The following is a 16,006-nucleotide window of genomic DNA, read 5'->3' on the forward strand; positions in this document are numbered from 1 at the left end:
TTCATAATTATTATTGAAAGTATCAACATCAATAATAAAAGACACAAGATGATCTTTCTCCTCGTAAGTTAGTTCAGCGCCATCAGTGTAGTAGGATTTGTTTACAACTTTCCGAACATTTGTTGAAGAATGGAAATATAGAAGCTGTCAACTATTTTCATAAAACAATATAAATTACTTAATAAATATATTTGAGAAAATCACATAGAGGTAGAACTGGAAGCGTATCAACATCGACCCAAATGTTGATATTAGCTTCATCGATATTATCTTTGTCGACATTATCTTCGTCGATGTCATCTTTAGGATCACCCAGATCGAAGGTGACGTGCATACCCTCCTGAAAAACAGACGCCTTGCATAGTGCTGCCCAATTCGAGCAACCAAAATGGGAGTAGGTCACCGCATTATATAGGTTTATGTCAAAAGCATAACCATGATGGGTCCTGAGGTTAACTCTCTTTATCTCCACATTCTCATGATCTTCAAAATCCAGCTTCTCCAAGACATAACATCTTGCATGGCAGGGGATGCACTAGTCGAATTGTAGAAAATGGAAATTACACATTGAAGAAGCATAAGTCATGCTCAATTACGAAAAATACTTGTCATCATTGCGTAACATATAAACATCGAAGGTCTCGTCGAGCTTAATATTGAAGCGCCAACCCTCTTGCAGGTGAGGCATGTCGCACATTCCCTAGTCGTAGCCGTAGTAGTTGCACTCAGGGGTCCTATCATCGTTAGAAAATTCCTATGTTTCTAATTCAAAGATTAAACTTATGAAATTCAATATATGTACTACAAAAACTTAATTAGATCATTATTATTCATGACGGGTTGACTATCGGTCTGTCGAGTATTTTCTTGAAAACTCTCAGCTCACGTGGTGTATATGGCGGGCACTCCCTCTCTGATATATTTGACCGTTGGTGATGGTCGCTCCTCCCTTCGTCCTCGAGTGCATTACATCAAAATGTCTAGCACACGGAAACGAAGGAGAAGCGACCCCCACCACGTGATGATGGAAGCTCCTACATTTATTTGAAAGTGCATTACACCAAATTGTCTAGCACCTTCGAATGAAGAAGACGCTTCCCTCATGACAACAGTCGGGATTCTTCCTCTCTAATATGGTGGACACTCCCTCACAGTTATTTCAACCGCTGGTGATGGTCACTTCCCCTCCATCTCTCGTGCATTACCAAGGTATATCACGAGCAGATGGAAGAGGAGGCACGCCCGACAACAATCGGGATTCTTCCTCTATGATATTTCGACAGTATATGGTGGACACTCAAGTAGCGTCGACAAACTGAAAGTCAACCCATGAGATTAATCAACACTTCGACAAAACATAGGTGACTCGGAGTAACAGATAGACCATCTTAATTTACTCACTAGACGACTATCGAGGATGCCAGTGATCTTCTGCATGTTGTTGAGCGACACATCGGTGATCTTCCCTGCACACAAATAAAATAACTATATGATATGCTTGATACGCTATGCAAATCTTTATTATTATTCATCACAGGTTGACTTTTGGTTCGTCGAGTCTTCCTTGAAAACTCTCATCTCACGTGGTATATATGGTGGGCACTCCCTCTCTGATATATTCGACCATCGACGATGGTAGCTCCTCCATTCGTTCCCGAGTGCATTACACCAAAATGTCTAGCACATGGGAACGAAGGAGAAGCTACCCACACGACAATAGCCGGGATTCTTCTTCCTCTCTCATATATGGTGGAAACCCCCTCATAGATTTTTGGACCTTCGGTGATGGTCTCTACTCCTCCTTCCCCTAGTGCATAACAAAGTTCTAGCACAAGGAGAAGAAGGAGAAGCGACCCCCACGACAACAGTCGGCATTCTTCTTCTCTCATATATGGTGGACACTCTCCCTCACTGTTTTCTGACTATCATGTATGGAGCCCCGATAGACTTAAAGTCAACCCAAAATGTCGTTTAATTCTCTTTCCAGTAAATCCAAGGCACTCGATATTTCCTACATTCTAGCACAAGCCATGCTAAAATTCATGAAAAAATCCAGCATGACCTTTTCTAAAAAGGAGACATCGAGCGCGTGAAATTTGGCGGAAATGGAAAATTAATCAACACTCCGGCAAAACATAGACCACTCGGAGGTGTTCTCTCCATTCATAATGAAACAGAAGTGCATATAACAGGGAGTAGCCTCACAGATACTTTCCAAAAAAAACTAGCTTCATCACATTGTCACAGCTACTCATCTACTACTCTACTACATCTATGAAAACATCTACATCATCATCGACATCAATGACATGGGGATTTGGCTGGTCTCACCTCGAGGTCGGAGGGGGTCGGTGACGGGGAAGACGGCGGGGATGATGCAGGGGCTCCTTGATTTCTGCAAAAACAAAATATATAAAAAACATTATTATCCTGATTTTAAGACTTAGTGAAACCCTATAAGCTATCAACTAAACATTATCATGCTGATTCAAAAGACCTACATTTATTAAAAGTTTGTAAAACTAGTTTTTTTACTAAACATTTTTCTTACCAAATATACCCTATTTCTAACCCTAATAGCTACCCATCCATCCATCTATCTATCAAAAGCATACTAAAAAAAACCTAGTTTAATCCATCTATCTATCCAAGCATTACAAAAAAACCTAATTTCATCCACCCATTTATGCAATGCGGGAGGGAGGGAGGGAGGGATGGAGGTTGAGTGTCCGAGGGAGATGGTGGGAGGGAGGGAGGGAGGAGGGACAGGGTCAGAGGGATGGAGGAGGGAGGGAGGAAGGATGGCCGGAGGTAGGAAGGGAGACATACCAGAGGGGGCGACAACAATGGGCGGCAAATGCGGTAGGCGACGGCGGCAGTGGCGGGCGGCAATGCAGGGCCGACAGCGGCCGACAACGATGGGGATGGAGAGTGGAGAGTTGAGAGGGAGAGTGGGGGTCCCGTGCGGGTGAAGATAAGTTAGACTTACCAGTAGTGCGGGATAGGAAAAGGCGCTACTGTTAAACTCTATAGTAGTAGCGCTGTCCTATCGACTGGCGCTACTACTAATCAGGGCTCACCTGCTGGCCCCGTGCACACATAGCAGTAGCGGTGGGCCCAGGATATGCGCTACTGCTATCAAGTTAGTAGTGGCGCTCGTTTTCGTCAACCGCTACTACTACAGGTAGCCTGGTCAGCGACGATTGGACTGCTTAGCAATAGCGCTCCTTAGTACGCCCGCGCTACTGCTACTTCACAACCTGTAGCGCTAGTTGTGGCCTCGCGCTACTACTAAGTAGCAGTAGCGCTGCCTTTCTAGCCCTCTCTACTGCTAAGATTCTATCTATAAGCTTTCCCCTAGTAGTGCTAGTTGATCAATTAGAGGTTGATTATATCCTCTAATCCTCATAATTATAAGCCTAGTGTGGTTATAATCTCCTCCCTCTAATTCTTCCATGATGACAAGCTCTAGACAATGAAGCTCTACCGGATCATGAAGACAGTACGCTTGCAACTAAGTAGAGATGTCGTTCTTTCACTCTTCCGTTCGAGAAATCGTTCATGGGCGACTCGCGGGATCGTTAATCTACGGTATGAGGGACTTCAAGTATGATCTACACCGACTCATCTACTTCCCCTACTCTCTGGAGTCGGTAATGAGCATTATTGATCCAAACCTTATATGCATCTTCATAATGTTCCTAGGTCATTGTAGGGCGATTTTTTTGTTTTCTACTATGTTTCCCAATAGTGGCATCATGAGCGGTTCTATGAGTAGATGCAGGTTTCGATCTAGATCACATGTGGATGCGAGGGTTTTATGTTCTTGAGATGCTTCCCTCTAGTGTTTCTTCGGTTCAGTTCATTGACCGCATGATGTTGCTTCTCACAATGTTATGGGAATCGATCAGCTCTGGCTGTCGATGACCTGCTAACAGTTCTTTGGGCTTCATCATAGTCCAGAATAGTGAACTATCGTGTACACGTGAGGGCGATGAAGACGAATGATCTTCTAGGGGGTCATGCATATTAGACGAAGTTTAGTGTGGGGCTAGAGATTTTTAATTATGTCTCTTCCCTCACACACACTGAAAGTTAAGCTAGCACCAAGAATTATCGCCTTGATTATGTATGTAGGTAGCTAGTGTTATCCGGAAACCCTAGAAGCCACGTGATTAAAATTTGCCAAACTGATTACAGGACGTCTAACTTGGTTTTGCAGGTTTGCATACGATAATGAGTTTATGTATGAGATGGTTATATGCTGTAACATTAAGTAGCCTGCGCATCACAACATGATGGCGGAAACCACAGGATTTCCACTTTAATGTAAAAGATGTAGAGATTTCCTACAGGTTACTGGTGATGGTGGCAACATGGAGGACACCGACGTGGAGAAGGTGTACCAGGCGTAGGGGGAGGTGCTGAAATTTTTCGTGCCATGACAGCGTTTTCTGAAATTGGTGTCTGAGGACCCACAAGTATAGGGGATCAATCATAGTCCTTTTGATAAGTAAGAGTGTCAAACCCAACGAGGAGTAGAAAGAAATGGCAAGCGGTTTTCAGCAAGGTAATTTCTGCAAGCACTAAAATTGTCGGTAATAGGTAGTTTGATACACTCCAAAAAAAGACACTTCCGTGATGATACGTGTTTGTCACAGTAGGTCACGTTTTCTGTAATGCATGTACATCCATGACGATTTTATGAAAGAATCAAGATAGTCATACCTATGTTGTCGTAGAAGTGTTCCATGACATTACCAAAATTATTATCACGGAAGTGTTCACTTCCATGACGATAAATCATGCGTCATAGAAGTGTTTTCGTCAAGGGTGACCGACACGTGGCATCCACCATAACAGGCCGCCGTTAAGATATGGGGTCCGGTTTTGGATCTGATAACCCGTTAACAGCCCGGACCAATGGGGATTTTCCATGTGTAAAGTTCTCATTGGCCAGAGGAAACACGTGTTGGCTCACCGTTGGGACATATGTCATCCACTCATTCGACAGGAGGCACCTATGATACGTCGACATGTGGCATGGCCCAACAGAGGCCCATTCCGATGAAAAGGCTGGCCCGTTTGACTTGGTAAAAAGGTAACGGGCCGGCCCACGGAAAGCCTGTTAACGGCCTGTTCGTATTGCACCCATTTATGGCCCGCTAACTCTCGGCCCGTTACGGCCTATCGGAATTAAGCCCAGTAGCTTCATCTGGGCCGTCCAATATGATTCCAGCCCGTTGTTACTTTCGGCCCATGTATGGCCCATGATGTCTTTCGGCCCATATGAGGCCCTTCGTAAATCTGGGCCCAATAAAGGCCCGACATGAAACTGGCCCATAATGAATAGTGTATCGCTTTATACCCATTAACGACCGATTATTTCGTCGGCCGTTTCTAGCCTGTGTTAACTTTCGGCCTTTTAAGGACCCATTTTATTCTTGGGCTCATTTCTAGAATTCGGTTAGTTACGGTCTGTTACTGGCCTGTTCCGTTTGTGGGCCAAATTCAGCCCGTGGTTACATTGGGCCCGTTAACTCGTTGGGCTGTTTTCATAGCATTATCAAATATAGCCTATTAATGACCCGTTATGGTCCATGAATAGTATGGCCCATGTTTGGCGAAATGATTATACGCCCCATAGAAGGCCCATGGATCATACGGCCCATAGAAAACCAATGGACCCTACGGCCCGTAGAAGGCCCATGGATCATAAGGCTCGTAGAAAGTCCATGGATCCTACGGCCCGTAGAAGGCCCATGGTTCCTACGGCCCGTAGAAGGCCCATGGATCCTACGGCCCACAGGAGGCCCAAGGTTACAACAGTCCGTGTGTTGCCATGATTATTGTGGCCTAGTTACCAAAAATAGGTTATTGTGGCCACTAGAAAAACGCGGAAAAAGAACTGCAGTGACTACAAGCAAACTACTAAACAAGACAATAAGGAAATAAATAAGCAAGCAACTAACGCTAGCCTATTACAGCTATTACACATATTACTATTACATCCACTGGGCATCTAAGTTTGCCACCAGTGCAAATATAGGGAACAAAGTAGCATATTACATACACTGGCCGTCAAAATTGGCCACAAGTGCAAATAAACACGGCAACAAAACAAGAGCATAACTGAAAAAACTTCAGAAGAGCTCAAGAAACGTTATCCTGGGTATCCACCATGCTGGCAATAAGCTTAGCAAGCTTATTAGCTTTGTCCTGTTTAGCGCTAAAATCCTCCAACGCTTTCTGTTGCACCAGAAAGTATGCATCAGAATGCTCCAGGGATTTCCACAGTCCTTTCGCTTCTTGTCGCAGCACAGTTGATCGATGTCTTTCAGCTTGTGGTTGAGACTCAAGAAACCGAACTGATTCAGACAGTGAGTTTGAATAGCTTGTGCAAGCAGTAGTGGCCACCAACTCGAACACTAAACCAAGACAGGACTTTGGGGTTATCTCACTGTCTTCAAGATAGTATTCCTTAGCTTTTTTATCAGCTTTGTTGGAGACCAACAAGGATATCTCACTATCCTGCACCTTATCTGCATTACTTCCTTTACCATTGCGTAATGGGGCACTCTTCCCCAATATTCTGTCAGCATTCTAAAAGAAGAAACAAGCAGACACATAACATGTTTAGCATTTACTAGTATATATGAAACTCATTTCGGTGAACCAGTTCGTTAGTAAGGTGGAGAGGATTAAACTACCAAGTCTACTATTGCCAAGTACTAGTACATAATAAAAGCATCAAAAAAACATATATCTATGTCCTATGGTCACTTCATGGTCTTGCCAAATCAAAATAGAGACATGGTTCAAATCATATCAGTTCAAGACAAAGCAGTAGTGAAAGAATACAAAGCGTGGGAAACTACACAACACAACAAGATTTCGGATGGGTACCACGGATCTAAATGTACAACAACGTTATTGGCTCTATTGTGATGCTAGTAATGTGCATGATATGAGAAGTCAACTGTATACACAATTGAAATTGAAATCAACAGAGCTATTGATAAGAGAAAACCTGTTAAAGAAACGTGCGTGAACATAACTGCTGTGCCATTGGAGTTTCGATTGGATCCTTATATTTAAAAATACGTTTGTATGAGTAAATAAAGTGATACAAGAGCAAAGCAGTATGCACGATAGCAATGGACTCTTAAATTAGAACAGTTGTTCTTTAGGTTTAAGCACTTGTTCTACATGAACAGAGTACAGTAAGACACAAGATACAATACTTAAAAAATGAGCTCATAGACCTTCCCACATTCTTGGTTCGTGACGAGTACAGAACAAGGCGTTCCCATTCATCGTCCAGTAAATGTGTCTCAGGAGAACGTAAGGGAATTTGATGAGTTTCTTTGCCAGTGAAGTACGTTTTCTTCAGGTAATTCTGATACCACCACCAAGCATTCTTGAAGATAGCAGAGGTATTAGCACAAGTTACCTCATCCTGAGTTTCCAAATTGGTCCTTCTCTATAGAGAAAAATGGGAAAATTTGCTGTATTATAACCATCATGGAGGTAGAATGTATGGGACGAAGCAAAGTAATTGCCATGAATAACATTACTTACACATAACTCCTGGTCAAACACCTGCAACTGGCATTTTCCTTCATCTTCAGTATAATATGTCCAAGATGGGAAGATACGCACATAGGATTTAACAACATCAAATGCGATATATGCTAAACTACGAATGGCTAGTTGTGCTTCCTCCATAGGAATAGGCGTAGTAACTGGTGGAGTTGGGGTTCGTTGTGGTAGTACTGGCCCTTTGGGCACTGGATCTGCCTTACTAACTGCTCTTGTCTGGGAGCTCTGTGGTGGAGATGGTGCTGTGTCAACAGGAACTGGGTTACTATCTGCTGGGGTTGGGGTTAGATTGGGTGAAGTTGGTTCTCTGACCATCACAGTAGGGGTACAATCTGCGAGAGTCTGGGTTATGTGTGGTAGGGCTGGTTCCCGTGCATGTACAACCAGGGTGCTATCTCAACCAAGAGGTAGCACTATTTTATTTCAAGACCGTGTTTTTAGTCCGCTAGATACTGGCATCACCCGCTGAGGGAGTCCTGGATTAAGGGGTCCTTAGGCATCCGGGCTATGTAACATGGGCCGGACTAATGGGCTATGAAGATACAAGATAGAAGACTTCTTCCCATGTCCGGATGGGACTCTCCTTTATACGTGGATAGCAAGCTTGGCATTCGAATATGTAGATTCCTTCCTTTGTAAACCGACTCTGTACAACCCTAGGCCCCTCCCGTGTCTATATAAACTGGAGGGTTTAGTCCGTAGAGGCGATCACAATCATACAGGCGAAACTTCTAAGGTCTAGCTACAATGATCTCGTGGTAGATCAACTCTTGTAATCCTCATACTCATCAATATCAATCAAGTAGAACGTAGGGTATTACCTCCATCAAGAGGGCCCGAACCTAGGTAAAACATCATGTCCCCTGCCTCCTGTTACCATCGACCTTAGACGCATAGTTCGGGACCCCCTACCCGAGATCCGCCGGTTTTTACACCAACATTGGTGCTTTGATTGAGAGTTCCGCTGCATCGTCACTAGAAGGTTCGATGGCTCCATCAATCATCTACAACAACACTGCCCTAGGGGAGGTTTTCCTCATCCGTCAGATCTTTGTGTTCGGCAGTTTCGCACTTCGGGCCAACTCGCTTTGCCATCTAGAGAAGATCGAGAGCTATGCCCCAGGTCACCATATTAGTTTTGGAAACTTGGATTATGTCGCTGACATCCGTGGTGTTGGGGATATAACTACCAGGTATGATGTGCCCAGGAGGGGCCGGGTCAATCAGAATGGCGAGTTACTTAAAAGAAGCCTGACGAGTATACAAGGTGACGGTTCATGATAAGGCTTGTAGTAGGCCCAAGCCAAGAGGCGGCTTAAGGCCCGTAATTGTAAACCTCCATGTATGAATAAGACTTGTAAAACAAGGCATGTAGAAGAAGTCACCGAGCCGGACACGTTGTATGAGCCGGCCGGGACTCTGTAGGCCGCTGGGCGTCATCCCGTGTATATAAGCGGACGACCCGGCGGTGGTTTAGGGCAAGAAACAACAGATCGAGAGCCAAGCTAGCATATTTCGCTCCTTGGTCATCGAAACATAGCAATACCACATCAACTGGACTAGGCTTTACCTTGACCGCAAGGGGCCGAACCAGTATAAAAACCTCTCGTCTCCTTTGTCCTGATTAACCCCTTTAAGTTTCCTAGTTGCGATGGCTCCATGACTAAGTCCTTTCACTAGTACATCTGCCGTGACAATTCCATGATAGTTGGCGCCCACTGTGGGGCCAGCGCACGGTGGGTTTGAATTCTTGAAGGGCAGCTTCGAAGGGCTCAAGGGATACGCTGTGGGCCGAATGACCAAGAGTCGTCGCGGCAAGCTCTACATCGATGACGCAGGCTGGGGCCTTGACGCCGACTCAATTGAGTACGGGTACCGGGTCCCCTTTGGTGGAATCCATGTCTTCATCGGCCGGATCGGCGAGCCGGGCCCTGAGCCAGACATCTACACCTACCTCACCGAGACGGCTCAGCGTGCGAGACCCACCCGGACTCAGCCCACCGTGAGGCGTGCCTTCGTGGGTTGCATCCATGGACGGGAGTTTTTTGAAAGATCTGTGGATGGCGGTGATATGGCCGTCCACTCTGACGGCAAGTCGTCCACAGGTGAGACGGATTCATTGTATCAACTACAGGATGGCGGGCTTGGGGGCTGTTCTGATGGCAGCAATATTCCGGACCCCTTCGAGCCGCCGAACAGAGCCGGGATCTTCATGGCTGGTTCGCAGCCCGTTCAAAACTCTATGGCTGCAGCAGCGATAACTACTGGATCGGCAGCGGCTGGGTCAGGAGACCCCACCCGCCCGCCGGCTCAGGTACTGATGGATCTCTTGTATAGGATGGCGACCATATTGACCGCCGTGGTTGAACCGGCAGACAAAGCTCAGCATGATGCGGAGGTAGCATGGTTACGTGGGGAGGTAGCTCAAGCCAAGGAAAACTTGGCGGCGGAGGACGTCCGGATGGTTGCAGAATGGGCGGCTTTGGACGCTCGGGCTGAGCAGCTTCAATCAGAGGCTTTTCAGCTTTCGATGAATCTGAATGCGTCAAAGGAGGTCATGAGGAGAAGGCACCAGAAGAAGCAATCACGTCTGCCCCTGACTTACGATCCTAGGAATCTCTTCCACACACCCGGGGCTGGTCCCAGTAACCCGCCGGAGGCAAACCGGATTACAACACCTGGGGCTGGGGCGCCGGTTCAGCCGCGAGCTATGGAACCCCCTCGGATGAATACGGCTCTGCCTCGTTATGCACCAACACCGCGGGATCATTTTTCTAACCATTTGGAGAATCTTATTGCTGCATCGGCACGTCTAGTGGCTCTCCTAATGGAAGGTGATTCCCCGACGGCGATCAAAACACGAAGGGTCAGAGATCTGCTTAAGACAGCTCTGGCATAGCAGGAGTCATACTCCTATAGTCGAGACATGATTCATTCAACCCCTCGCCCAAGCCGGAGCCCAAGCTATAGGAGGCATATGGATTCAGCGGCCATGTCAAGCAATGCTCAGCGGCAAAGGATACATGCAAGCAGCCCATGTCGATTGTGGATTTGACTAATTGCAAGCAAGAGGAAGGTGAATCCACGATCCATTGGGTGCGCCGGGTGAAGGAAATAATACATTCATCTGATAAGATGGATGCCGGCTCTAATGTTGGAGAAAAAATGCCGTTTTGAACCTCTGAAACAGAAGCTGGGGCGGCTCAAGCGTGATTGTAATGACATGGGCCAGCTGATGGCGGCTCTGGTCAAGTACGCCAACTCTGATAGTACCAAGGATCCCGCGTCTGATGAAGAGAAGACAGGGAAGGGAAAGAAGAACAGCAACAACAAGGGTCACCAGCATAACTCGGCAAATCAAGGAGGTAACAATAAACGTAAGGCTGACGGTAGTATGGAGTTTGTGGCTAACACCAACACACAGGGCAACAATCAACGACATAAGGGGGTGCCACCTCCTCGATTAGGCGGGTCAGGTCCCACCCTCGAACAGTTGCTAAATGAACCCTGTCCGAGACACGACACCTGGTTGAAGCTGGCCACCCATCTATGGAAAGACTGTACGATCATGAAGGCTTTCAAGAATTCTAACATGTTCGACGGTAATCATGGACCTAGCAGTGGCTCAGGCGGTGGCGGTTTCCATGGCCCACGGCGGCTCAAGTGGTGGCGGTTTTCATGGCCTGGGCGGCGTCTCAAGTGGTGGAGGTTTTCATGGCCAGGGCCCTCAAGGCAATCAAGGCGGCTATAATCAGCAATCTGGCCAAGGTAGTCAACAACAGCAGCAATCCGGGTATCAGAGAAACCCAAAGTAGCTAAACAGTGGGCAGTACCACGTGTTCACCACCAGTTTATGCAAAAGGGACTAGAAACTTCATAAGAGAGTTGTGAATGCGGTTGAACCGGCGGTTCCACGTTATTTGAGATGGTCTGAGCAGCCTATTGTGTGGAGTAGGGAAGATCACCCTCCCCGGGTTGATAATCCGGGTCATCTGGCTTTGGTGGTGGCGCCTCAGGTTGGTGGATATAAATTCACTAAAGTACTCATGGATGGAGGCAGTAGCATCAACATCCTCTATTATGAGACGTTCCATCGCATGGGGTTAACTGACAAAAGTCTTAGGACGTCCAACACATGTTTCCATGGAGTAGTGCTTGGTAAGTTGGCATATCCAGTTGGTAAGATTGAACTGGAAATAGCCTTCGGAGATGAGCATGATTCTAGGGCCGAGAAGCTAACTTTTGAAGTGGTCAAGATAAAAAGCCCATATCACGCTCTATTTGGACGGTCGGCTTATGCTAAATTCATGGCACGGCCGTGTTATACTTATCTGCAACTCAAAATGCTGGGTTATAAGGGTGTCGGAGTAATGGGCCACGGGTAGCCTAACCCGAGCCCCCGAGCCTTTCAAAACATCGGGGCCGGCTGCGCCCCTCAAGACGGCAAGATGAAACGCCGCCTTCTGGTGGCCGGCTGGCAGAATGGCCGACTGCCAGAAGACGGCCATGCTCAGGAAGGCGGCTCCAAGACGGGCCGACTCCTAGCCAGCGGCCTCCAGAGAGGCCGGCTCCTAGCAATCGGCCCATGGCGCCCTCAAAGTCTGCGCCCCCATTAAGAAGACAAGACAGGGTACAACTACAGTGTGAGCCTTCCCCCTGAATCCAGGGATGGGCGTGGGCACAGTGCCCCGTACAGGCGGAGATCTCCACACGACGCGGCACTGTTGCCTCTCCCCCCACACGTCACAACTGACAGGCGGAGTCCTGTTCCCACGAAGGCCTGTCAGGTACGGCTTGCAGACGGTGGGCCCTACCTGGCAGCCAGAGCCCTGAAGTCGGAGGAGGTTGGGGCAGCAGGACCTTAGAGGAGCCGGCTACCAGCAGGCGGCCAATCCCTTCCTTGGTCCCCATGCGCCATCAACCAGATGAGACACAAGATGGCAACAGTGATCGCCCACCAGGCGGCGGGACTGTAGCCACGCCTCCCCGACCAAGCCTGCGTCATTAGCGTTACGGCTATAGTGATCAGTAGCCGGCAAGACCCGCAAGCGGCGGGAGCGGCTTGTCGGCTCCGTACCAGACCAGGCGGCGGGGCCCACCAGGCGGCGGGCCCCAGCTATCAGCCAAGAGGCTGGCGACCAGAGAGAATGACGGTCGGGCCCTACGCCCGGCCAGATTACCATTGTACCCCTGGGGGTAGGCCTATAGAAACCCCCTAGGGCACCCATGCAAAGGGTTCGGCCCTGTTAGGACTTGACTCATACCTAGAGGAGGAGAGGGCGTGCCTTCCTTCTTCCACCTCTAGCAAACAGCTCGAGGAGCACCATTGTACCACTTACACACTAGTGATCATGCGGAGACCCCGCAGAGCAGGACTAGGGGTGTTATCTCCTAGGAGAGCCCCGATCCTGGGTAAAGTACGTCGGCGTTCGTGTCTACGCCTTATCTCGCTTCCAGGCACCGACGACGTTCTACTCGCTCCCACCATGATAAGCCATCCTTTGGCATATGTCGCACCCAACCCTCGACATTTGGCGCCCACCGTGGGGCGAGGTGCACCGTCTCCCGGAGACCTGTTCTAGACGGGAACCCTATTCCTTCCTGGCAAGCGCAGCCAGCCCAGCACGCTGGACGGCGTCTGCGCCGAGGCCCTACACGGTGCGGAGATCGCCTGCGCAGCGAGCTGCCTCGCCGATCTTGTTGGCGAGATTCTCCTCTCCGACGAGCCCGCGTCCGACGCGGGCACCAACGACCTCGTAGGCTGCCTTGTGGGCCTCCTCGATCAGCTCCACGTCACTAGCGAGCCTGCTACTGACTTGGAGTCGGTTGGCTCCACCGACCCGTTGTTGGTCGACTCCGACACGGCTTCGCTCGACACGTTCCCCTCCAATGTGCTGGTCTACGATGAGCCGCTTTCTCGTGCGGACAACGGTGGCAGCACCATTACGGAGGTGCTCGTAATCAGCCACGGCGAGCACTCTGGCGGGGGCGGTCAGGACCCGTTGCAGACGACAATGCAAGACTTGGCTGTGCCAATCCCGGAAGACGCCGACGCCGAGACGCTGGAAGCGCGCCGCGTCCAGCCCGTTGAGAGGGCAAGCCGGCTGGCCAGCATGAGACGCCTTTCGGAGGCCTACCAGCGGGAGATGGACCGTGCTGTAGGCGGCACTCCGGCTCCTGGCGGGCCTAGCCACGTTGGCCCGATCAGGCAGCGTGGCGCGGCTGTCGCCAGCATGTTCCGGACAGACCGTCCCGTCTATGCCATGCCTGCAAAGAACATACGAGCTGCCCAGGCGGCAGCAGACGAGCTAGACAAGCTCGAGGGCGACGAGCATCACCACATGACGGAGCGAGTTCAGCAGCTCCTGGACGCGGCTGCTGAGCAGCAAGATGCCGGGTGCCGCAGTGAAGCGCCCAACCGACGAAATGATGACCCACCACCTCGCTGAGACCAAGGCGTGACATCCCGGACGCCGACTGGTGGCGTCCATGATATAAGAGACAAGGAGCCGGCAGCCAGCCGCAGCCGGACTCACGTCACCATCGAGCACGACCAAGACGGCTGCCCAAGAGCAGTGCGACGGCGGGATGACTGCCCGTCGCCTCCTCCCCGCAGGGACAGGCGCATCTCCCCGCCGCCTGTTGACGACCCGTCACCCGGCGACCGCCTTGGCCGCCGAGAAGGAATCAGAGAAAATGATGCTCGCCATCGGATCGACCGCCCTAATCGGTCCCTGGTGCTAGCAGAGGAAGACGAGCTGGGTCCACGTTGTTTTGGCCCCCGCATTCGAGATGAGCCCTTTCCCAAAGGGTTCACTCTCCCAAGAGATACCCCCAAGCACACTGGCTCCGTGAAGCCGGAGGACTGGCTGGTCGACTACTCCACAGCCGTCAGCATCGCCAACGGCAACAAGCGCGTCGCCGTGAAGTACGTCCCCCTCATGCTCCAGGGCACGGCCCGGACATGGCTGAACAGCTTGAAGCCCCGCATCGTCAACAGCTGGGTTGACTTTACTGAAGCATTCATCCGCAACGTCACCAGCATGTACAAGCGGCCGCCCAAGCCTCGCCAGCTCTCCCTGTGCGTCCAAGGCCCCAATGAGTCGACTCGCGACTATCTCACACGCTGGGCCGAGCTGCGCAACTCTTGCGAGGGCGTGCACGAGGTGCAGGACATCGAGTACTTCACTGCCGAGTGCCGAGAGGGCACCCTCCTCAAGCGCCGGCTCTTCTGCGACAAGCCAGCGACCCTTGACGAGCTGCTAATCATAGCAGACAAGTATGCCAAAGCCGACTCCTCAATGAAGGCGGAAATTCAAGTCAACGCGTCTGGCAAGGTGGCCCCCCAATCCCCTCGGACCCCGGCAGGCGACGCCAGTCGGCGGCAGTAGTCGAACGACAGCAAGCGCAAGGCCGCACAGCCGGCTTCCACAAGCCGGCAGGTGGCGGCAGTTGATGATGACAACCAGAAGAGCAGCCTCATCCCAAGCGTCAGAAGGGCGGCAAGCCTAACTGGCCGCCCACTTTCTCGTACGAACAGACTCTTGATGCTCCCTACAAGTTCCACAGCGGTGCAAAGCCATCCAATCACACCACTCAGAAGTGCCATTGGCTCACCAGGATTGCCAAGGGTGACAGACTCCAGCCCGCTCCTCCTGTCGGCTCGCCGCCTCCTCCCCCGCAGTAGCCGGCAGCTCGGCTAGTCGGCGCCGTGCAAGATGATTATCCCGAAGAGCACGGGGCCTATGTCGTGTTCACCAGCGTGACCGATGATAGGCGCAGCAGGCGGCAGCAGTGGTTGGACGTGAATGCAGTAGCATCAGAGACCCCCGAGTTCATGCATTGGTCAGAGAAACCCATTAGCTGGAGCAGAGCTGACCACCCAGAAGTGATGCCAAGCCCCAGCTCCTATGCCTTGGTGCTGGACGCCACGTTTGCTACAGAGAGGCGGGCTGCCTATTTTTCCTGAGTCCTGATAGATGGCGGTAGTAGCATCAACATTCTGCACAAGGATACCATGAAATAGTTCATGGCCTTTCCTGCTCACCAATCGACAAGACTAAGATAGATGTCCTCTTCGGGGACAAAACTCATTTCCACCGAGAGCCAGTCTGGTTTGAGGTGGTGGACCTTGAGAGCCCTTATCATGCACTGCTTGGCCGGCCTACCTTGGCCAAGTTCATGGTGGTCCCCCACTATGCTTACCTAAAGATGAATATGCCAAGCTCTAAGGGAATCAAGCAGAGACACCTTCAACCCAGTCGGACTGTTTTCCATGGCATAGTTCCTGGCCTTTCCTGCTCACCAATCGGCAAGACTCAGATAGATGTCCTCTTCAGGGACAAAACTCATTTCCACCGAGAGCTAGTCTGGTTTGAGGTGCTGGACCTTGAGAGCCCTTATC

This window comes from Triticum urartu, chromosome 2A (assembly GCF_056163025.1).
Source record: "Triticum urartu cultivar PI428250 chromosome 2A, HENAU_Tu73, whole genome shotgun sequence".
NCBI lineage: Eukaryota > Viridiplantae > Streptophyta > Magnoliopsida > Poales > Poaceae > Triticum > Triticum urartu.